Here is a 25,030-nt window from a genome sequence, read left to right as displayed (position 1 = left end):
TACACAAAGACACTCGACATCGAAGAGTTGAATAATCTAAGTTAATATGCTTAACCAGGAATTACCTAAGGTAGTTTCTTAGATGCATAAATAGTGTGTATTTTATTTTTGAGTAGAGTTTTTAGTGGAAATGTAAACTACAATGAACAGTAAATATTGGATTATATTTTGAAGCATGTTTTTTGTAGACCTCAGTTCAACTCCAATTTTTACATGGGAAAGAGAGGCCACAAAAGGGTCAATTTATCGTGTATTTCCATGTAAGAGGAATTCCAATTTACTTTAGATTATTTGAGACAAGAGTGGGACACCAAAACTCGTATTTTAGGAGAGAAATATTGACAAAAATGAAATAACAGTAAACTAGTTGTTCTAATTAATAAGAAAAATAGGTTTTCAGGACCCGAAACCTTTAACATAGGAGATTAAGAAATATCATCATAGAGTATCCAGACCATAAAAAACATCTTACAAAATGACTGGCAATAAAGCCAGTTAATAGAAAGGACAACAAAAGATAGAAACAACAAAACAACAGAAACTAGGAAAACACCGCACTGTTAAAGAGTCTTCAGGAGGTCTTCCACCTTAATCACCAACTAGTCATAGGTGGCCGCAATAGCTTTGAGTTCCTACAGGTCCTTATTAGGCTTCTTCTCCTTCTTTTTACCTCTAGTTCTTGTTCCAGGTCCTTGAACATCTCCTGTGCCTTCAATGTCAGGGTCAATTTCTAGGGTGTCATTCTCCTCATCCAATTTGCTGATGAGAGTTTTGGTATTGCTAGCAGAAACCTTCAGAATGTTTAAGCTTTTCTCTACAATACTTTTGAGACATTCCTCAATTTTGCTGACTTTACTAACAATTCCCGACATAGTTTGATCCATAGAATTAGCATTTTCTTCCCTCTCCAACATGTCTTTCTCAATTTGCTCGAATCTGGGGTTGAAGGAGTCTCTTATATTTTCAGCTTTAACAACAGTATTTGTCAAATCCTCCATATAATCTGCCATAGTCTTCCCTTCACTTGTGTTGATAGTTTCCAGAATCTAGATTCTGTGGCTGAGATTCTTGTTGTCATCCACAACTTTCCTGTAAATGGTGATTAACCATTCCATGGTGTCCATAAAACCTTTCATGCCCTCAAGAGGAGGGTTTGAGGAGGGGTCTATCTTACCGGAGTTGTCCTGTTCCTTATTTGGGGTGTCACCAATAGTAGCTTTATCTTCAGCCCTATGAACTTCTCCAGTGGTCACCTCCTCCAAGTTCTGGTCAACTTCCAAAATCTTTTTCTACTTGTGTTCCTCCAGCTCCTTCACATTCTCATCCTTTCTCTTTTGTTTGTTTCTGGTTTGAGTATGGACTTTAGTTTTCTTTTTCAGAGAACGCTGGGGTTTCTCCTTATCTAAATCTTCAGAGACCTCCTCCGAGGAGGAGGAGCATATCTAGAGAATTTTTCCTTTATATTTCTTTCCCTTTGAGGAGGAAGGCCTAGTTTTAAAATGTTTCCTCTTCTTACCTACTTCAAATTCTGAGTCATCCATACTCTACTCAGACTTGCTCATTGGATCACTACCAGAACCCTCATCTAAAGAAAAAATAGAGTTCGACCCATCCTCCTCAGATTCAAAAATAGAGGGCTGTGGGTGGGTTATTTGGTTAGCCTTGAGGTGGTCATAAATAAGAACCATTCAGCCTTGACTCATGATAGTGTCACCCGTAGGGTTCTCTTTAAAGGCCTTAATGGTAGCATTCATAGAACATAATAGAAAATATGGAATGTTAACCTTCTCGTCATGCCTAAAATGATTCAACAAAACAAAATGGTAGTCGTATACTTTAGTGAATCTACCATCCAAAGTAACATAGCGCATTATAACAAAAAGGACCTCCCTCCATGGTTTAACAAAATCCCTAGGGGGATAGTAAGTTTTAGTTAGCTTCACCAGGCATTTTTTTATCCTTTTCAGTTTCAGGATATCTTTCAATGGCCTCCTTGCTCACTTTTCTATCTCTGTAGTAGTTGCTTCCTTCCCTTTAGAGACCTGTGACTTGGGTAATAAGGTCTTCATCTATGACAACAAACTAGTCTCCCATCTTCAAAGTGCCCTTTCTCTAGTTTTTACAAAAGAAATTAGTGACTATGGTGTCCTGTCCATGGAGCCTCTCCATAAATTTTGAAAACCCACCCTTCTGCAAAATGTTCCAGACCACCTCCTTTTGCTTCCATTCCTTGCAACTGCTAGGTTCGTAGCGGCGTCTATTTCCTCCCATATTTTTGCTATTCAGAGCTGAATGTCGAAACTTGTAGAGAGATTTAGACAAAGAGTTTCTTAGAGCTACCAAATTTACCCAGAAAGCGTGGGAAGTGATTGATTGAGTGTTATAAAAAATGGTGTTGAGAATATTATAATTGCTCGAAGCACTCCTTTTAATCTGTTTCATTATTGTTTTGTACATTAATAATCTTTGGGGTGCTATTGCATCGGTCCTTAAAAATGATTAATCTGACATCCTCTAGGAGGCCTTGTTCTCCCTTCCAAGTAATCATTTCATCTTGATTGACTGCTACAGTGGCTGCCCAGTCAGTAGAACCATTAGCTTCACAATAGATATGAGATATGTAACTTTTCTCAAAAGTGTTAATGAGGTCTCTAGCGGCCTTTATAATGTTATTGATAGACCATGAGGGCTTAGAGGTCTCCTTGAGGCATTTGATGATGTTGTTAGAGTCCCCTTCAATCCATATGTAGGGGCAATTCCATCTTTTTGTGAGGAGAATACCTTGGAGTGCTACCATTGCTTTTGCCTTGTGATTTGTTTGGCTTCCTATTGGAACAACAATCATTTCCTTTCATATACCTTTGTCATCTCTAAGAATAGCTCCACATCCCGCAGGGCCCAGATTACCTTTTACAGCACCATCAAAATTGACTTTGGACCAACCATGAGGGGGAGTTTTTCATCTTGCTTCTAATCTTTTGTTTTGCTTAGGGTCAGAACTATCAACATTCTTCAAATTCCAGGAACTTAAAATGTGAGATTCCAATGGGTTGGTCGAAAAGCAGGGACCCCCAATGATCTCAATGTTCTCCACAATCACCCATTGTATTTTCCTGGAACACAATATCCTGAGTAAGAGAAGTGTCCCTAAAAATACGATTGTTTCTTTCTTTCCATATTCCCCACAGAATGTGAGGGAGTGATAGCTACCACAAAGATCTCAAAAAGGAGTTAGACCAATGGTAACTCCAAGAGTAGAACAACTCATTGGCATTGTTAGGAAATACCCAATCAATACAAAAACTATTAAGAAATCTTTCCCAAATTGAAGCAGAATAGGAATAGTGGATAGCCAGATGGTCCACTGACTCTTCCTCCTTAAGACACAAAACACATCTATTAGGAAAGACAAATACTCTACCCTTGAGGTTATCTAATGTCAAGATTTTATTTTGAAGAATAGTACAATAGAAAAAGTTGATTTTGGGGGTCAAACCCTTTATCCAAGCTTTAGACCAGAAGGGATTTTCAGAAGGGGCGGGGGAGAGAACACCATACATAGAAGAAATAGTAATATTACCTTTGGGTTCAAATTTCCAAATGAGGGAGTCTTCCTCTTTATTCAACCAGGTCGAAGACATATGGTTTTTAAGCTTGATAAGGCTTGGGTGAATATTTTCAATATTCTATCATTTATTACGGATCTAATACCCTTCAACTAAAGGACCAAATGATCTAATATAGGAGGAGGCATAAGGGAACCATTCTGGGAAATCAGACAAAGGTTTATCAAAAAGCCAGGGGTCTTCCCAAAAATTAACTTTTCTACCATTGCCTACTTTCCAAGTAACCCCTTTATCAATGCTATCTCTACACTTAGAGGCATGATTCCAGATATGGGACCCATTAATGCTGATTTCAAAATTGATAAAAAAGGATAGAGAGGAGGATAGAAGAGAGTACTTACTTCGCTATATTTTACACCATTCACTATCTGAGTGGAATATTCTACAAACCTGTTTAGACAGGAGAGCTTCATTTAAGATCCAGATTCTTCTCGGGCCTAGACCTCCTTTACTTTTTGGTCTGCATACCTGATCCCAAGCCACAAGAGACATTCTTTTCTTATCCTCAACCCCTAACCATAGAAATGTTCTTTGAATTTTCTCAATTGCATCAGCATACTTGACTGGAATTCTAAAAAGGCTTAGGGCATAGATAGGTATGCTTTGAAGAGAAGCTTTAAGAAGTTGAAGCTTTCCACCCTGATTTAAAAGGGCTCCTTTCCAACCAGCTAACTTTTTATGAAATTTGTCCACTAGAGAGCTCCAAAAAGAATCAGGAGGTACAATGCCCAAGGGGAGGCCAAGATAAGTGGCAGGAAGATCAACAATCCGACATTCCAGGATTTTTCTGATTCTATGTTGTCCTCTCTCTGGTGTGTTGATGGAAAAAACTTCGCTTTGACCCAATTAATGAGTTGACCAAATGCAGAGGAAAACTTACAAAGAGTGTCCTTCAGGGTTCTAGCTTCCGAGATACTTGATTCCCCCAAGACAATGGTATCATCCACAAACTATTGGTGAGAGCAGATAAGATCAGCTTAAGAAGGTTGAAGTCCTTAAAAGATCCTCGCATCACCATGTTTTCCATAGACCTACCAAAACATTCAGCCATAATAATGAAGAGGATAGGGGAAATGGGATCCCCTTGCCTCAGTCCTCTAGATGCTTGGAAGAAGGGGGATGGGGAACCATTGACAAGAACAACAAAAGAGGCTGAGGTAATAAGATGACTGAAGAGTTTAACACATTTGGTGAAAAAACCATAAGCCACAAGAACCTTCACAAGAAAAGACCAGTCAACTCGGTCATAGGCCTTGGAGAGATCAAGCTTGAGGATGAGACCCTGTTTCTTAGCCCTAACAAGAGAATGAATATTCTCATGGACAGTAATAATGGAGTCAATAATTTGTCTTCATGGGACAAAACTATTTTGCTGATGATTAATCAAAGAAGGAAGGACAATTTGAATTCTGGTGGTAAGAACCTTGGAGATAATCTTATAAAAAGAATTGCATAAGATGATTGGTTTGAACTTGTCCATGGAGTCAGCACCTTGGGTTTTGGGAATAAGTGCAATGAAAGTGCCATTAATTTCTTTCAAAAGTCTTCTAGCCCCAAAATATTCCTTGACCCCGTTGGAAACATCTTTCCTGACAATGTCCTAGAAACCTTGGAAAAAGAACATGGGGAAGCCATCTGGACTGGGGGCTTTGTTACCATCAAAAGAAAAAATAACATTTTTGATTTCCAAAATCAAAGGAATTGAAGAAAGGGAGGTGTTCATCTGCTCATCAATGAGAGAAGGAATATTTTGAAGAAAAGAAGATTGAGCATCAATGTCCAACTTGTGATCCCTCCTCAGAAGTTCTGAAAAGTACATTTTGGCCTCATTCCTTATCTCTTCCTCCTTGACCAGCTCCCCATTGTCCACTGTCAATTTTGTAATCCTATTTGCCACTTTATGTTTGATCATCGACATATGAAAGAATCTTGTATTCCTATCTACTTCATTTAGCCAAATGCATCTTGATCTCTGCTTCCAAAAAGTTTCCTCTTTAGCAATGATTTCATGGTATTTTTTAAGGGTCTCATTTTCTTCAGCAATAGACACAGTACTAAAACTATCCTTCTGAATTTGGACCTATAATTTCTTAAGGTCATCTTGGACTTTACCTTTGGCCTCAAAAATGTTCCCAAAGCTAGATTTATTCTAGAGTCTTATATTATCCTTAATACTTTTGAGTTTCTTTACAACTCTGTACATAGCAGTTCTCTCAACTTGGATACTCCACCATTTTTGAATATTACGAGTGATGTCAGGGTGATGAGTCCACATTTTTTCAAATCTGAAAGGAAAATGTCTTCTTCTATTAATTGGGTCAGCGATGAAGGTGATGGGAAAATGATCTGACCCAACCTGGATGTGGGCAGATAGGGAGTAGAAGTAATGTTTGTACCAGTCATTAGAAATAAGAGCCCTGTCAAGGCGAACTTGGATAAGATCATTACCAGTTCTCCTATTAGTCCATGTGTAATTGTATCCCTATATCTCCACATCGTTGAGAGCCTGTGTATTTATAAATTCCATAAGGGCCAACCTACTTTCCAACTGAGAGGGGCTTCCACAAAAAAATTTCTCCTCTCTCAAAGGAGTATTAAAGTCTCCCATGACTAGCCAGCTAAGATTCTTGAAACTGTCCCTAATTTCTATAAGTTTTTTTCAAAAGGATTTTCTAGCTTTCAAGGTGTTGGGTGCATAAATGTTGGTGAGGACCCAAGATGTTCCATCTTTTAAATGCTCAAATCTAATACAACAATTTTTTTTTCTTGAATAAGAACATGGCCTTTGACACTATTAAGGTTCCAAATGGTAGCTATGCCTCCTGAAGAACCTTCTGAGCTACCACCACTGATACTCCCATTTTTAAAAAAATGTCAAAGATTCAACTTTTTCTCTACTCATTTTGGTCTCTTGAATTAGAAAAACATCAGGTTCACTATCCCTTATCATATTCCTAATAATATCATGTTTATGAGGATTATTAAGTCCCCTAATATTCCAAGAGATAATCTTCATAGTTACTTACTGATTCCTAACTCCTTAAGAGTCTTCTGAGTCCCATTTGCAATGTTCTTACTGGCCTCCTTGTCTCTGATTTTATGGTTAGAAGGTCGACCAGGGAAGAGGAGATATACCTAACATCTACTTGAGCTATTCTCTTGGATTTCCTTAGTTGAGAAGTTGAGGGAGTGGATCCTTTCTTGTTCCTATATTTTGGTATCTTCTAGTCAGCTTCTTTCTCAAGAACTGCTTCTGGATTGCTGAGGATTTTGGATATTTCATCCTCATCGCCCCAATTAGGGAATCTAGAATCATGTGAAGCGGTGTTTACTATTTTTGAGTTTTGATCTGAATTCGAAAGGTTCATACCCAGCATTGCACATTTTTGGGCTTCTTGCATTTTAGAGCTTATCATGAGCGAGGAAGAGTCAGTCTTTTCTTCTTGGGAGCCAGAGATCTCCCCTTCCTTAGGTTGTTCCTCTTTCTTTTGTGTTTCCTTACCAGCATAAGTATCAGTGATTACCACTTCAACTGTGTCTTTTGAAGCTTTCGTCTGTTCTTTCAATTCCTCTATTTGGATATGCTCTGTCACAGGGTTGTTAACTTTGGTTGACTCATTTCTCAATACTTCCTGGGTTGGGGGATTGGAGACAAAAGTTGAGGATACCACTTCCTTATTTTCCCCCAAGGGTTCAAAATAGTTTTTGTCAATAAAGTCAGCCTCCTTATTTTCTGAGTTTTTAACATGCCATACCTTTTTTTCTGGAACCTTTTTACTTTTAACCGGGGGTTTAGTCTGCTTGAGCTCTCCTTTAGGCTTGATAGGACAGGATTTTGCCCAATGACCTACTTTCTTGTAATGGAAGTAGGCAAAGGGGATAGATTCATATTCTATTTGTTGTTTCCATTTCCCCAACTTTGACACTATATCTATATGTTTTGGCATGTCTGCATCGTGGGCTATCCCTACACAAAACCTAGCATAAGTGAGTCTCCTTTTTGAAGCTGTGACTGGGTCTATATAGAGGAGTTCACCAAAGGAGCTTTCTATTCTTGAGAAGATGCTTTCTGCCCAATATTCAAGAGGCAAACCTGGTAATTTTACCCAAACTGGAACTTGTGCCAAAAGAGAGTCATTCATGTTCAGATTCAGATGCCATTTCTGAAGAACCAAGGCTATCTTTCCTACCATCCAGGGACTACCACAAAGTATCCTTAATTTAGCTTCTTCACACGAGAAATTAAAAGACAGAAGGCCTTTAGGCAAAGCCAAGATTTCAATGTTACCCTTCAGAGTCCATTTCCATTAGACATAAGCCCTTACAACTTCGATGTTTGGATGCAAACCCATAAATTTGTCTACCGGGGAGTTCGACATATTGTTTATATTATGATCCAGAGCCAAATCAAGGATAGAGATAGCAAACTTTCCACCAGATGGATCAGAAATATTCTTGATAGGAGGTAAAGGGGATTTGCCAGATGGTTTTGTTCTAAAAAGAGATGACCATTTTCTAGATTCTTTTCCATTCTCAAAGGTCTCTTCACATGGGTTGGACCCCCTGCTGGACCCCTCCCCCAAAAACCCAGAACCCACTTTCTTCTCTGGTAGATTACCACTAGTCTGCGGAATGTCAATAGCCTTTAGAATGTCCAGAGGCTTGTCCTTCTCTCCCATAGGATCAGATCCTTCATTCTGGCCACTCCCAGCATTGGAAACCGAGTTCCCGCCTTTCAGAGAATTTGAATTTTGAATTATCCCATTGCCGCTTCCTACTTCTCCCATTGTTGGGCTTATGATAAACTAGTAAACTAGTTGTTACAATGTAGCAAAAATGATACTTTTTCTTTAGAGTTCATGCCACAAGTTGTTCATATACCTCTTTCACAAGGTTTATAAGTAAATTGATTTAGTTTTAGGTTAGTTTAGATGTAGTGCTATTTAGTTTTTAATAAATTTGGATGCTCAATTACACCCAAAAACCCTAGATTCAGGTTTGCAAACTGAGCATTGTAATCTCTATATAAACCATCCATTTTAACTTGGAAAGGTTTGGGTTCTTGATGTAGACATTGTAGTGGGGTGACTATACATTTATGGTGTGAAACTTCTTCGAAATTTGTGAAATTTAGATGAAATAAAGTTAAGGTTTCATCGTTCTTTGTTTGTATTGATTGTTCAAATAAATTTATTAGATGGTATTATTAATTGTATAGTGATTTAGCTATGAAAATAACCTAGTTAGATCTTTATTTGAGTACTTAAATAATAATCTTGTTTTACATGTGTACATGGGTAATGACTATGTAATTTGATGACTTCTTAAAATATGTTGTTTATTTAATACATTTGTTGATTGCATCATACTTTTATGAATTATGATTTTATAGTTCATCATTGTGCAACAAATTTTAATGTGATTATCATTGTTTGGTCATTGTTTGGTAGTTAATTAAAGTTTGTTTGTTTTGTCTCTTGTAATGCCCTACTTTTGTCATTTATTTCATGATCATTAGTAGATATATTTTTAGACTAGATTTAGTTGCAATCATTTGATTCAGGTAGGTTTATATTAGAAAATGCCGAAATTATCATTTAAATTGTGAGAAGATAATGAAAGTTCAATTCCTCAAATTTCAAGCTTGCAATGTTAAATACCAAAGGTCACCTTGACAACACTAATATTGTTCACATTGATCTACCTTATAGGGATAAGACCTATCATTTCATAACCTTGGAGTGAGAAATATCACTTTTCAAGAGACAAGATTTTTCTTAGAGCTCCCCTCATTGTCTATACTCACACCGCAGTCAATGAAATTAGGGCTAAAAGGAGAGCCTAAAGCATAGAAATCTAGAAAACATCTTGTCTTTCTCACTAGAGAGATACTAGATAATCCTTTGGTGCACACTCGAAATGGGATAGTTCTTAGAATTTTTCCAGAATCGTAAGCCAAGAGCCAATAAATAAAAATATAGAGGCAATGATTTGTCTATGCTAACTCCTTTATTTGATCACCAAGGCCCAATTGTCCCAACACCTTTGCCCCATGCTATAATGGAAATTTTGCAACACTACATATCTATGACATTTTTTAATAATTTTGAGAGTTTCCCCCTTGCCTAACTCAACCATTAAATGAATTACCAAACAACCTTGAGAAATTTTGTCCTAATTTTATATATGGGGAGTCTAGAATATAGAGGAACACCTTAAAATTTTCAATCTACAATAAAATGGAAATTGCACACCAAGATGTAGTTTTTCAGTTGTTTCCTTATTCATTGGGGGAGTTCACATATAGTTGGTAGCTTAACATACCTTGCAATTCAATTACAACATGGAAAGTATTAGAGGACAAGTTCCTAAGTTAGTTCAAAATTTACATTGACCTTGTAGTCCTATACCATCAATTTGTCTCCACTCAAAGAGAATCCAATGAGCCAATAACCATTTTCAACCATAGGTTTCATAGGCTTTATCAGTAGTTGGTGACACCCTATATAGTCTCATAAGTAGCTTTAGTTCAAGTGTACTTTAAATCTTTGGACTCCCTCATGATCTTGTTTGTCAAGAGATTGCCTGAAGATCAAATCAATAGCTTACAAAAGGTTTATGACCAAGTTATAGTCATTGCATGACAAATGGATCCTAAAAGGGCGAGTAATTTTGGTACTATACTTTCAATGGGTATTCCTACTCTGGGCAACCCCATTCCATAAATTAATGATGCGATAAAAATTCACACACCCTTGTTGAAGAAGGTCACATTATTTGAACCCAAATGTTGACATATCTAGGCCATGGCCCCCCCCTAAGACTATGTTATTTCAACAACAAGTTGATCAACACAAAGAGAAAATCTCACATTTAATCTTCAACCTAGAAGTGGTTAAAAGGACACTCACACAAGTGACTGGTGAGTCAACCAAGTTGAGGCTGAATCTAAGTTCCTGCCAACAACTAAACATGCCGACACCTAGTTTGGGGTCCAAGTATAAGACACAAATATATAATAAAAATAAAAAGAACTTTATGAATAGGAACTTTGAATATAAAAGTCCCACTTGACAATGGAGTACAAGACCCAATAATGGAACTCTTCCAAATCAAGATAAAATTGCAAATTTATGTAAAATTTTTATGCTAATTTGGTAACTAATGGATGTAGGTTGTACATGACATTCCATCATCTAGAGATTCATTATGGAGAGATGAAAAAGGCCATGAAAATCATGCAACCTATCCAAGTGCAACCTTTTGATATGATGAATTCCATGATGCTTGATTCTTACGTATTTATGGGAAAAGCTACTCCAATGTCAAGAAATAAAAAAGAAGAATTTGTATTCCACTTTCAAAGGAAAAATGGGTGTATATGTGTTGAAGTGCATACATTTAAAAATAAAAATCACAATAACTATAATTTAAAGAGTATGAGAGAACCATTGACTAATTGTATTCCTCCTAGAGCCAACCCAACTTTGTCTAATCCCCATGTGAGTAATACTCCAACAACACTTAAGGGATCATATGCCACCATATACATATAAACATTCACTCCAACAACTAATACTTAGGTGATTACCATAAACAAATATAGTACAATATGTTGGATATGTTGTCACTGATGTCAACCTGTAGCTTGTGTATTATCATTCATGATATGTCTGGTGTGATGATTGTAAAAGCATGGGGAGATTATTGGCATGTGTGGTCATTGATATAGAGTACAAATCGATGATGGTTGTAGGTATTTTGTGTTGTGGATGTCCACTTTCTTGGTGTCTAATGTCTACATTCAGTATGATGTGTTGATAATTTTCTTGATGGCAAAGATGGTGTATTGATGATATCATATTAAGATGACGATGATGAGGATTAGAAGTATTAAGATGAGGATTAGAAGCATGGAAATAAAGTGGATTTTATTATGATGATCTTGTGTATACTACAAGGTGGTGGTTTATCTCTCTTGTTTGATCCTAAGTGAGAAAATGATGTTTCCAAGACCATTTTGCCTTTGGAAGATTGTTGAAGTAAATAATTAAAAGAATGTATGTTGAAGATAATTTGGAAGAATGTTTTGCATTTCTCCACATTTGATTACATTATCTTATGGAATTGAACATAATATGTATGTTGTGTGGACATTGTAATCCTATCTTTTTAAGTCCTTGCTATTGTTGCTAATGTGGTTGGTAATTGTAGTTTGTTAGAAATTTGGTTGTCTATCAGGATTGGTCCAGATAATGCTCCATATTTCTCCGTATTGTTTTTTCTATTATTGTGTCTTGGATTACATGCTTAAAATATTTTTGTTATGTCCCAGTTCAAGTTTTAGATGCTGCAGTGTTTCACAAGTGTAGTTAATGATGTTTTGTTCATGACTATGTCTTCTGGACTTTCAAAATGAAGTATTTTGTATCTACTTGTGTTGTGCTAGCATGTTTTGATGTGATGGTGATGTATACAGTGAAAATGGATACAACAACGATGTTGAAAAACTAAATGAATTCAACCACAAAAGCCCTAGCCTAACAACAACAAAGATCCACCATAACATATGAAGATTACCTAAGACAATGCAAATCAAACGAAATCACAAAGATTAAACCATCACATGTTCAATAGGGTTTGGATCTCCATTCTTCCTATCTCCATTGATCTTGCTTGATATATTTGCTCTTAGATTTTATGTGTGCACAAGAGCTCAACAAAGAACGGAAATGTGGTTGCAAGTAGGATCGCATATGAAAGTTCGAAAGCGTAGTTGGGTCATCAATTGGTCAAGTAGTTAGTCAGTTAGGGTTTGATAATGAAGGAAGCATCCTCTTATAGAATACACTATAAGAAATGGAGGGATAAGATTGAGAGGTGTAAAAGATAAATGGTCGGCTATGATTAGAGGGTAGGTAAAGGAAATAATGAGAGGGTAGGTAGTGTAGGAATTAAGAGATGAATGACATGTGTCATAGGTAGAAAAGGTTAATGAATTAATTAAATAAATAAAGATTTATTTAATTAATAGAAGAAGTGGGATAATTAAATAAATAAAAGTATCTATTTAATTTAGGAAAAAGGATAATTTAAATAAATAAATAAATTTATTTAAATGAGAAATAAGGCTAGAAGAGGATAAATGAATTAATTAAATAAATAAAGATTTATTTAATTAATAGAAGAATTAGGCTTAAATAATTAAATAAATAAAGATATTTATTTAATTAGATAAGACAATTTTAGGTGTCTACAGGTGATAAATAGGTATTTGGTAATACCTTTATATGTTCAATGAATGCCCTTGTATGCTCCGCATTGTATTGAATGATCTATTTGGTGTCGCATTGTTCTCCTACTTATGCATGTCTTTTGGGGGTCTGTACCAATATTGGAGATAACATTAAGATGTATTTGGGTCCTACCTTGGGTTGTGGGATTTGTATTGAGTTAATTGATTTGGAAGACATATTTTGGGTCAATTGGTTATGTGTTACATGGATCATCTACACGTTACCTCGTTACCAACTTTGGAGAATATGCACCAATATGTGTGATGTTTGGGACAACTTAGATAGTTGTAATATGATTTTTTAGGTCCTCTCTATTTTTTGGATTGGACTGCTTTCACCGCAATTGTGTTTGGTGGCTAACTTGATAGCACTTAGCTTGTACCTTATTTTGGATGACCTAATGATGTGGAGATTCAATGGACCCAGCTCAAAATTAACAATACAAGACCCTTTGAGACTTTACAAACTGCCTCAATGCATTGACAAAGAAAAATCATTGCAAAACTACCACCTTGCTGCCATATTGATAGACCCTTACACAATCACCCATAACTTTTGCAATTGAACAAATTTAATCGATCTCTCTAGTGAAATTATTCATAACTTGGTTATAAAAAACATATCCAAAACTCAGAAAAATCCAATGGTGGAAATGTGAGAAATGGCCCCCGTATTAGGACTGTATTTTCTGCAACAGTCTGCCCCTAAAATTTCAGATCTTTACTCCCACAATGCACATGCCATCTTGTGCATGGCCTTCTAAAACAAAATCTTATGAAAATATACAATATAATACACCATCATATCCATTTTTGGGGTTAGATCAATCTGGAAATAAAATATACAACATTTTCATGTTCACTATTAACCCTAGGGCAGGGATATGACTGTTTTCACAAGAAACTAGACAACTTCACCAAAACAAAACCAAATCACTTCAAACCAAAGCCAAAATAAACTTATTTCATTATAGAGACATCTCCAACCATGAAGGAATGAAAAATAATTCATAAAAGAACTCAAAAAAATGGAAAATCAGACTGTTCTACGTGGAAACCTGGAAAATACACATGAAAATCAGATTTTTATTGCTTCAAAACTCCAAACCTGATCAAAACACCTTTTCCCAACCACCACAAATGATTAAATTTCATCAATTTATAACCCTCAAGGCCTTATAGGTCGAAATCCAATCTAAAACCAACTTATAACTAACTTATGACAACTTTTTGCATTCTTGACAACTTTTTGACAACAAAAAGTTGCTCCAAAGTTGTCAAGTTTGACAACTATGTATAACAAATTGCAAAACCTATATCTAAACCTTTCTAAAACATTAAAATGGTCATTAGATGACCTTATAAACATATTCTATCCACCTAAACACACTTCTACTCCAAAAACCCAATTTTAGCCTTTTCTAGGCCTAATTGCTCAAAATGGCAATTTTACACTTTTTGACCATTACATTGCATTTCAATACATTTTATGGCTCACATGGCCATGTTACATCACTTAAAGACCTTATAGGTCTTGTTTGTCTTCATTTTTCATCAAATCCTCCATAGGGCCTATCAGTGACCCTGCTCCACCTTGTCTTCCTGGGTGCTCCTGCACCACCTAATTTATGTTTTGTGATGAACAAGATGATATATATGGAGTATTAAATAAGTATGGAGATGGTGTGAGTGTATGAGTCAGAGTGGATAGTGAAATATGACAATTTGAGGTTGAAAAAGTGTGTGGTGACATTATTGGTGTTGAATTGCATAATGGGTGCTTGTGTGACCAATAGTAAATTCAAAGGTGGTTGTTGGAATTAGTGTTGTTGAAGGCTTACCCATCTTGATTCATATATTCATGTACCTTTTTTAGAGATAGTGATTCTCCCTAGAAAGTTCTTTGCATCTTTCTTTGAGGCAGTGAGTCTCAACCTACAAGTACCTTGTATCTTGTCCTAGGGTAGTGCACCTTAGCCTACAAGTCCTTTAAGGAGCAATGAGAATCCTTGGAAGTGTGCCTTAAACAAAAATTGTAAACTTGTTCATATATTATGAGTTAACTCTCACCTTGGTTTTCCCTTTTTGGTTTTTTCATGTAAAACTAGTGTTCTCTTGTGTGTGGTGTTTATTGTTCTATCTTTCATTACTGCTAATATAAGGCTTGATTGGATGTGATGTTGTGATTAAAGCATAAGTGATTGTTCAAGACTAATTTACCTAACCTCTCAATGTTGGGATGTGTTTGACAATTGGAATTAGAGCCACGTTCCTCTGAAGAAGCTTAACGACTTATGGAATATCCAAGATGGCACAAACTACACCTTTTGAAAGATAAGGATGGAATAATATTTAAAGTCTTTGGGATTTGTAATCTGAAACTCTATCATACTTGATTATACTTCTCCTTCTACTCTTATAACCACTTTGGATGAGATAAGATTGTAGGAGAAAAATTGCAAGGCAAGGAATGCAATAATCAATGGTTTGGAAGATTAAAAACTTATGAAGGTGATGCACTACAAGTCTACTAAGGGTGTTTGGGAGAAGCTTAGCAGTACTATCTATGAATGAGATGACAGAGAAAGATAGATCAAGATGCAAAACTTCAAATGCAAATTTGAGAATATAAGAATGTCAGAAGAAAAAATATTGATAGTTGTACACGTTAGGTAATAGAAGTAGTAAATGGAATCAAAGGTATTGGTGGAAAAATGGATGATGATGAAGTAGTAAAAAAGATACTTAGATCTCTTCCCAAATCTTATAATTTTAAGGTATTTATTATTGAGGAAAGTATGAATTTGGATAAATATACAATGGATAAACTCCATGCTCACTACCTTCAAAATGAGTTTAACTTTGATAATCACAAGAAGGAATTCACATTAAAATACAATAAGAAAGTAGAAGATGATGTTGATCAATATGATGATCTTGATGATGTATAAGTAAACTTTGGGAGAATATTGAAGAAATGCATCTACAAATACAAAGGTAAGGTACCTTTGCAATGTTTTAATTATGGAATAATTGGTCATTTTGCATCTAAATGTACTTTCAAAGATGATAACAATAAAAGAGGAGATGATACAAACAAAAAAGGAGAAGATAGAAGAGATAAGACTAAAAAGAAGTTTTTATTCTAAATAAAGTAGCCACTCATCTGAAGATAAAGATTGTGATGATTCAAATGATGAAATACTATTTATGGCTATGAAAGTTGTTAATGTTGAATAATGTAGGGAGTTTGGTACTCTACACATCGATAAAACACAATGAAAGATCATTGATTGTGTGGATTGCTCTTCATGCAAAAGAAGAACCAAATTCTTGGGTGATTGATAGTGGGTGCTCCAATCACATGAACATTGATAGAAAAAAAGTTCATGAATCTAAAAATTTAGAATGGTGGATTAAATAAGTTTGGTGGTGAAAAGTCTACTTGGATTTGTGGTAGATGAACTATAACCATTGATGGAAAGGACAAGACTAAGGATGTTCTCTATGATAAAGGATTGAAACATAATCTTCTCAATATCATTCAAATGTGTATAAAATGATACAAACTTACATTTTATGAAAAGGCTATGGAATCAAAAAGGGTGGCTCAGGAAGATTAATTGCAGAAGGGACAAGGACAGATGCAAATGTTTATCATCTAAAGGAAGTTAAATGAAGTAGTTTTCTGATGGCTCAGAGCATTGGCACAAAAGAATAGGGTACATCAAATTTGACAACATGGTGAAGATCAATTCTACACATGCAATAAGAGATATGCCAAATATTATAAAGACTACAAATACTTTGTGCAAGGATGTCAGATGGGAAAGAAAAAAAGGACAAGATTCAAGAACAAGGAGTGTACTGTTACAAAACCTTTGGGGTTGATACATGTTGATCTGTGTGGACCTACTAGGATAAGAAGACGAAATGGTGAAAGGTACTTTATGATGCTTGTTGATGATTTCTACAATGACATGGGTTAATTTTTAAGAGAAAAATCAGAAGCCCTAGATAAGTTTAAAGTTTTCAAATCTATGGTTAAAAATGAAATAAATGCTAAGATCAAATTCTTAAGGTCTAATAGAGGAGGTGAATTTATATCATATGAGTTTAAAATTTTTTGTGAATACCATGGTGTTAGGAGACATTTGTCTACTCCTAGGACCCCTTAGTAGAATGGGGTTGTGGAAAGGAAAAATAAGACAATTCAAGAGATGGATAGGACAATATTGAAGGATGTTAACTTTCCTTATGTATATTGGAAAGAAGTCATGCATAATTATATATATATTCTTAATAGAATGTAGGTGAGGGTTAATAATTATAAGACCCCTTATGAGCTATGGCTATGAATGTCATTTATTTTAGAATATTTGGAGCAAATGTTACATTAACAGAGATGAAAAAGATCTGAGAAAGTTTGACTCAAGAATTGATGAAGGAATCTTCATTGTATACTCAACAAGAAGCAAGGCTTACAAGTGTACAACAAGATGCTCAAGAAAATGGTTGAAAGAACTAATGTTAAAGTAGATGAAGATTGGAAATAGACTATACAAGAGCTCGAGGATTGCAAATCATAAGTTAATCTTTGAATTGTAGAAGAAGAAATTGAAGAGAAGGAATAAATGAAAAAAAAGGAGTTTGAGAAGGTCCCTTGACTGACCTTCCTAATGGTTCAACAATTAGACCTTGAAATCATACCTTAGGGATTGGACATCCAACTAAGTAATTATCTTTCATCATTAAGGTGCATTTAGTTGTCAACCCCGGGTGTATACTTGAAATGGGTCTGCAAAGTATATGCACCAGAAAGACCAAAACAACCATCTTTCCTATTGCTAAAAATGAAATGTTGCTTAATAAAATGTTGAAAACAAGTAATTGAAGTTCTTGTAAGGAAAACTAACTAACTTCTAAGAAATAACTAAGAAAGACATGACTTATCCATGATCAACAAATGAGATTCTACTCAGTTTGCAGTGGCTACAGGAACAGTCCATGATCAAGAAATGAGATTCTACTCAGTTTGTAGTGGCTGCAGGAATAGTCTATGATCAAGATAATGCTAAATACAGAATGAGAAATAACTGATAAAAGAAATCAAAGGAGTACTCACTAAGTGGACCCCCTTAGAAAACATCCAAACAACTAAATCAAATGCTTGTAACTTAAGGTATCATCTTATTGATTTGAAGGTACTTGATAACATAACAACAGATTGTTGGAAGTCTGCTACTTCAACTTAGAACTGTATTACAATGGCTGGAAAATATCTATTTCTCAACCACTGTACAAGAGAAGGTGGGAGATAATGTAAAACATGAAATTCCTTACTAACTAGCACACCACTCTCAAAGTTCAAGGAGGATGCTTTTATTGAACAAGGAGAAAAAGAAGGTAAAGTTACAAATGCTGAGAATTAGTCAAAGTCTGTTGGAACAACAAAGAGAATCTAGCATAACCTCAGTCCTAAATCTACTCCTTCAACAAAGGAAATCATTTGTCTTTAGGTAAGTCATAATGAACCACTTTTAACCACCACCTGACTCTTTCAATGACAATCCTTGTTGTCTCTCCTCTCAGCCAACAACTCCATGATCTTTATTGTTGAACATCTTGGACTGGTTCAACATTCTTCTCTAACCCTGCATGAAATTGTTAACGTGCACAAATATAGGCCTAATTATTCCTACTAGAGTAACCTTCAAAATCTACATGCAACATTACCATGGATATTTTTCATAGTATAATTACCTATTATATTGCATAAAAAAGGAACATATATCAAACAAGTTCATTTCATATGACCATGCCATCAAAATATATAAAATCGTATCACTTAGCAAAGGTTCTAAACTCAACAAACATATCTAGACTTCCTAATGTCCTAGTAATGACACATAAACATAGATAAAATAGAGCCATTCTTTTGGCTCATCATTCCCCCCAGCCTAAAATCTTGTTGGTCCTCTAGAAGATGAAGATGCTACATTCCTTCCTCTTGCCTAGATCTTGTAATCAATGACTTGAGTTTGTCTTGAGCCTCCTCTAGCAAGGCTCCAATAAAACCCCTTATTCTTCTCAAGTATGTCCCATCTAGCTTTTTCTATTGTTTCATCAAATGAATTGACATACATGTTGAAATATGGTATTGGCCATAAAAGTATAGGTGGTTCGAAGAGTAAAGGAAGCCAATTATTTAATTTTGTCTTTTCAAATGAAGGTATCACAAAGTTCTTTTCAAAGCTACATAGTAATTCTACAAAGAGTGTGGCTCTGCCATCTTTAATTCCTCTATAAGACTATTCCACCTTCTTGTTACATGACCCGAAGTTGACTATGCCTCAGAGGGCATCATTTATTCAATCTCCTTGTATGCTTCTTCCCTCAAGGCTAATATTTTGGGCGTAAAATCAATATGATACAACACTTTCTACCAAACATAATATAGTCTCCTAGGATTATCACTCTCTGCTGTTATTGGTAAGGGAATTCTGAGTTCTTCCTCTTGATAAGTTTTAGTGTCTTCACCTCTTGCATGTTCATTCTAGATCTAGGACATTAGTGCTCTCAAATGTATATCACTAATGTATAATAGAGGGTTCCATTCTTTATCATGAGGCAATGCATAATTGTGCAAATAAAACTCACAAAGCAAGTTTCTAATTACAATAGGGGAGTCTTGATAAACCTGACAAAATTTCTAAGCAGTCTCCAAGGAATGATCCCAATCAGAAAGAATACTGGACATTTTTAAAGTGAAAAAGAATTCCTTTATATACATTGCATAGACCCTAGGTGGTTGTGTACATTCTAGGATGGTGGGCACCATAGTCACCACAGTGTATATTTTTCCTTTAAGACCGACAATCTCTTCATCTTTCTTCTTAATTTATTTATGTAGTTGACGCTTCTCATTTTCCCATTATGCTTCCTTATCCAACATACCTGATATAGATCAAATACAACTGACATCCAAGAAAAAGGAGTAGGCCTATGCCTAGCTACCTGAAGTCTCCTCTTTCCTTTCCTATGTTCCTCAGTCAATTGTCCATGCTTTGCTATTTGTATATTTACTAGTTCTTGTGCATGAGTTTCTTTTTGTTTTACTTCATTTTCTTTCTCTCCTATAGGCGTTACTTCTTGTTCAGCTCCAAGAGTCTATTGTATTTCTTCTTACCATGGCTCTTCTTTAATGGTAGATTTTGCCTTTACACTGCAATGAGTTCCTCCTATTTCATCATGAAAGTAGTTGTTGCAAGATCTGTGCCCTTTTTCTTGTTCAATTACCTTCTCTACTACTTTTTCCAAACTATCTAACCCATCCATATTCCCTTCATCATAATACTGTCCAACCTGAATTTCCTACTCAACTTCCTTTCCTTTTTTCTCAGACTTGAGGGTTTGTGAAGCTGAGTTTGAGGAATCAATTTGGATAGGTCCTCCATATTTCACATTTGAGTTTTTCCTGGGGCTTCCTCTAAGCCTATGACTTCTTTGAAGCTTAGTTGGAGCACTCCTATGGGTTTTAATAGGTTTAGATCCCTTTTTAGTTTCTTTAAACTGAAAAGCTACAGCAGGAGGTTTTGTGACTACAATCTCCTTTCTATTTTTAGGAGATTTTGCAAATTCCTAGTTTTTCCTTTCAAGGGTTGAAGTTTCTTTTTCCATTTCCTCCTCAAGTTTTTGCTTTATACCTTGATTCTGCTGAAATCTCATAGGGTTTTTTATACTAGGGATATCCTCAATAGTCTTAGTTATCTTTATATTTTTCCTTTATGTAGGGAGTGGGTTTTCTTCTATAATCTCAACCTCGATTAACTCTACTTCCTTACCCTTTTCCCCTCAAGTAGAAGCCCTAGTTTTTATAGAATTTTTTGATAGAACATATCTACTAGTGATTGCAGGAGTTGGCTAAACATTACTAGGGGTTACCTTTCCTACAGGAAAATCTACAACAGAGATATCCTTAGAGCTCGAGGCTCCAGGAGCAATTTTCCTTTTCTTTTCGTAAACCCTAGTCTCTTTTTAGAAACCCTTTGCTAACCCCTATAATCTTCTACCCTAAATTCATTAAGTAAAAAAAATCCCTCCCAGGATAGCTAAAAAAAATCCCTCAATGACTGTTCTACTAATAATTTAATTAAGCAATGGTGAGAGACCAAATTTGACCTACCTTTTTGGGTTTTTGTGATCATGATAATTAGGAGGTTATATGACACATTTGGGAAGTTCATCCTAATTCCATGCCTGAGATGGATGAGAAGATTGAAGTAAATTGAGTGCAAACATGACTTCCTCCCTTCACATGTCAAGTATTTAATTATGTGAACAACTACCGCCATCCATTTTTTTGGTAAAGAGATTCTTCTGGCCCCTTGCTTATCAAGAATCAATCCACAATCTTTGGGTCTTGTGAATTCCGCTCTAGGACTCCTGGCATCTTTAGATTCTAGATATGTTTCTCCTTCAACTGGTAAACTTGTCACTTTTGTAATCCTTTCTTCAATGGCCAAAACTCTCAGACCTTTAACATTCACTTCACCATTAGAGAATGCCATGGAAAACTCAATGACTATTTCTTCATTAAAATCATCCAACTTCAAAAAATAATTCAACCATCCTCTCTGAACAAACTCTTGACCACATATTTGGTCCTACAAAATAGAGGTATGAACTGTAGGTTCTTGTCTTATCAAAGAACCCCCCCATTGTGCTCCTTTCAGCTTGATTTTACAACACTCTACAACCTTCTATTTTAATTTCTTACCAGTGTCTTTCATAGCTCATAACATGTTATCCCTCAAAGAAAACCCTTTCTGGATGAAGATAACTAGAAGAAACAATTGGAAACTACAAGGATGACAAGAAAGCATAATTATGGCTCATAAAGGCAGCAAAATAACCTAGAAAGGCAACTCGTGCAAGGGCTTCAAAAATAAAAAGTGTGTGCATAAAATGTCATAATTACTTTGTGTGCATAAAATATCATAATCACTTTACTCTCTTAACTAAAATTTGATTTTCATAAAAAGCGACACAAAGTATTGATGATGTAAGACATGAAAAAGTCAAATCACACATACTTCCCCCAACCAAAAGTGTGCCAAGTGTCCTCACATGGCAGAAGAGAAATTATAGGAAGGTGATGAGGAATATACATGGCAATTTTGATGCAGTTAATGAATGAATCTAATAGGAAATAATGCAAGCATCAATTTGTGACTTACCTGGAGTGATGCGGCATCATACATGTCAAAGTCCTTTGAACATACCTATAGTTAACTCAATGATAATACTAAAAATATGGATGAATGTGAAGTGAGGTGAAGTGATACAAAAGATATGAAAGTGAAATGGAGTGAAGTACAAATATTATTATGGAGAAATACCTTCCAAAAATATGGAAGCGTTTATTGTGAATCATCATAGTTGAATAATTAGAAGGCAGGGCTAAGATCCCACCTTCATAGGTTGCAGGAAATTCAAAGGTTGAAGTTGTAGGAAAATCGGAGGTTGAAGTAAATTTTTTCAGGAACACTTCTTTAGACAAGGGCTTGTGATATAACTTCAACCTATGTCCATTGACCAACAATTTGAATCTTACAAGATCAATTGTCGTGAGATGAACAACTCCATTGTCAAACACCTGTGATACCTCATATGTGCCCAGCCATCTGGTGTGAATCTTACCCAAATTATCTTTATATAATGAATCTTATAAGAGAGCTCAATCTCCTGATTGAAATTTATTGTCCTTGATGTACTTATCATGCCACTTGATTCATTGATTTTGTAGGAGTTCTGTGTTTTGTGGGGCAGTTGTTCTGATCTCATATAACTCATTTAACTGCATGATTCTTTCTTTTTGTGCAGCAGTGATATCCATCCCCAATTCAACTGTTGTTATGATAGTTTAATGCTCAAACTCAATGGGCATCATGGCCTTCTTTCCGTATAGCATCTCAAATGGAGTAAACCCTATTGTTGTTTTCCATGATGTCCTATATGCCTAGACTGCTTCAGGCAATCTAGTTTCCCAATCTTTCCTATGGAGATTAACAGTTTTGGTCAAGATGCTCTCAATAACCCTATTAGTAATATTTTCTTGGCCATTGACTTGAGGATGGTATGGTTTAGATTTCCTATGCCTGTTATTGTATTCATTTACTAATGATGTAACAAGTTGAGATGTGAATTGTGCTCCTTGGTCTGTGACAATTTCTCTAGGAACTCCATATCTTGTGAAGATTAATTCATATACAAACTTAGGAACTTTGTTATCTCATGCATGTTTCATTGCCTTAGCTTCTACATATTTGGTGACATAATCAATACAGACCAGAATGTAAGACTTACCATTAGAAGGTGGATCAATTGGTCCTACAAAATCAAGGCCCCACTTGTCAAATGGTGTTACTACCACTTGAGGATGCAAGGGTATCTCATCTGACCTAGTTGGTCTTCCCATCCATTGGAACCTATCACATTTCTTTGTATACCTAGTTGCATAATTATGAAGGGTTGGCCAATAATATCCTGTGTTAAGTATTTTGATAGTTGTTCTCTTGGCTGCAAAATATCCCCCATAGGGTTCATCATGGCATGCATGCAATATGTCATAAGTCTCATCTTATCTCACACATCTTCTTATGACCTGATTCGGTCCTATGTAGAATAAGCATCCTTCTATCCATGTGAATTTGAAACTTTTCTCAACAACTAATTTTCTTTCTTTTGGAGAAAAGTGAGAGGGTACCTTTTGAGCAACTAAATAGTTGGCTATATCAACATACCATCATGTTTAAACAACAATGGAGAATAGATGCTCATCTATAAAGGAATCATCTATAATGGGTGAATCTTGGTTTGTTTTTAATCATGAAAGAAAATCTGCAACTAAATTTGCCTTTCTCGGTTTGTCAATGATTGTGATATCAAACTCTTGCATCAAAAGAATCCATCTGACCAACCTTCCAGAGATTGAAGGTTTATTCATGAGATATCTGATTGTTGCATGGTTAGTATGGACAAAGACTTTATATCCAGTTATACAATGTCTCAACTTATTGAGAGCATAAATAACTACTAACATCTCTTTCTCTATTACTGTGTATTTGTATTCAACAACTTGCAAGTTTTTGCTGATAAATTAAATTGCATGTTCCACTATTGTCTCTTTTTGTCCTAAAACAACTCCAATTGCATAATCAGACACATCAGTGTGTATATGGAATGAAATTTCCCAATTAGGACCTTGAAGTACCACTGCATGAGTTAGTGCTTCCTTCAATTCAAAGAATTCTTTGGTGCATGAGTTTGTCCACCGAAATTCTACATCTTTAGTGAGGAGTGTATATAGTGGTGCTGCAATTTTACTGAAATATTTGATGAATCTCCTGTAATAACCTACATGTCCTAGAAAAATCCTTACATTTTTTTATTTTATAGGTACATGCAAGTTAGAAATAACTTCAATTTTTGTTGGGTCTACTTAAATTCCTTTATGAGAAAGATAGTAGACAAGAACAACACCTTCTTGAATCATCATAAAATACTTCTCACTATTTAAAGACAAATTATGATCTTCACATCTCTGTAAAGTCTTTTCTAGATTACTCAATGCTTCTTCAAAAGTGCCACCATAGGTAGTGAATTCATTCATGTATATCTCCATATAATCATGAGAAATATCTGAGAACATGCTTATAACTACCCTTTGAAAAGCGGTTGGGGCATTACATAAATCAAATGGAAGTATAAGCATAGGTCCCTCATGGGTATGTGAATGTTGTCTTTTCTTGGTCCCAAAGGGCTATTCTTATCTTGTTGTATCCATTAAAACCATCTAAGAATGAAAAATATTTCTTTCCTGCTAAGGAGTCCAATAGTTGGTCAATGAAAGGAAGAGGGAAATGATCTTTCTTGGTTGCAACATTAAGCTCCCTATAATCTACACAAACCCTCCACTTTCTATTTTTCTTAGGAACAATAACTAGAGGTGACACCCATTCACTATTAGAGATAGGACATATAAATCCTGCATTGAGTAATTTCTATAATTCTTGCTTAACTATTTCCCTTAATGCATGATTGATTC

The sequence above is a fragment of the Cryptomeria japonica genome, chromosome 1 (assembly GCF_030272615.1).
Source record: "Cryptomeria japonica chromosome 1, Sugi_1.0, whole genome shotgun sequence".
NCBI classification, from domain to species: domain Eukaryota; kingdom Viridiplantae; phylum Streptophyta; class Pinopsida; order Cupressales; family Cupressaceae; genus Cryptomeria; species Cryptomeria japonica.
This window is presented reverse-complemented; position numbering follows the sequence as displayed.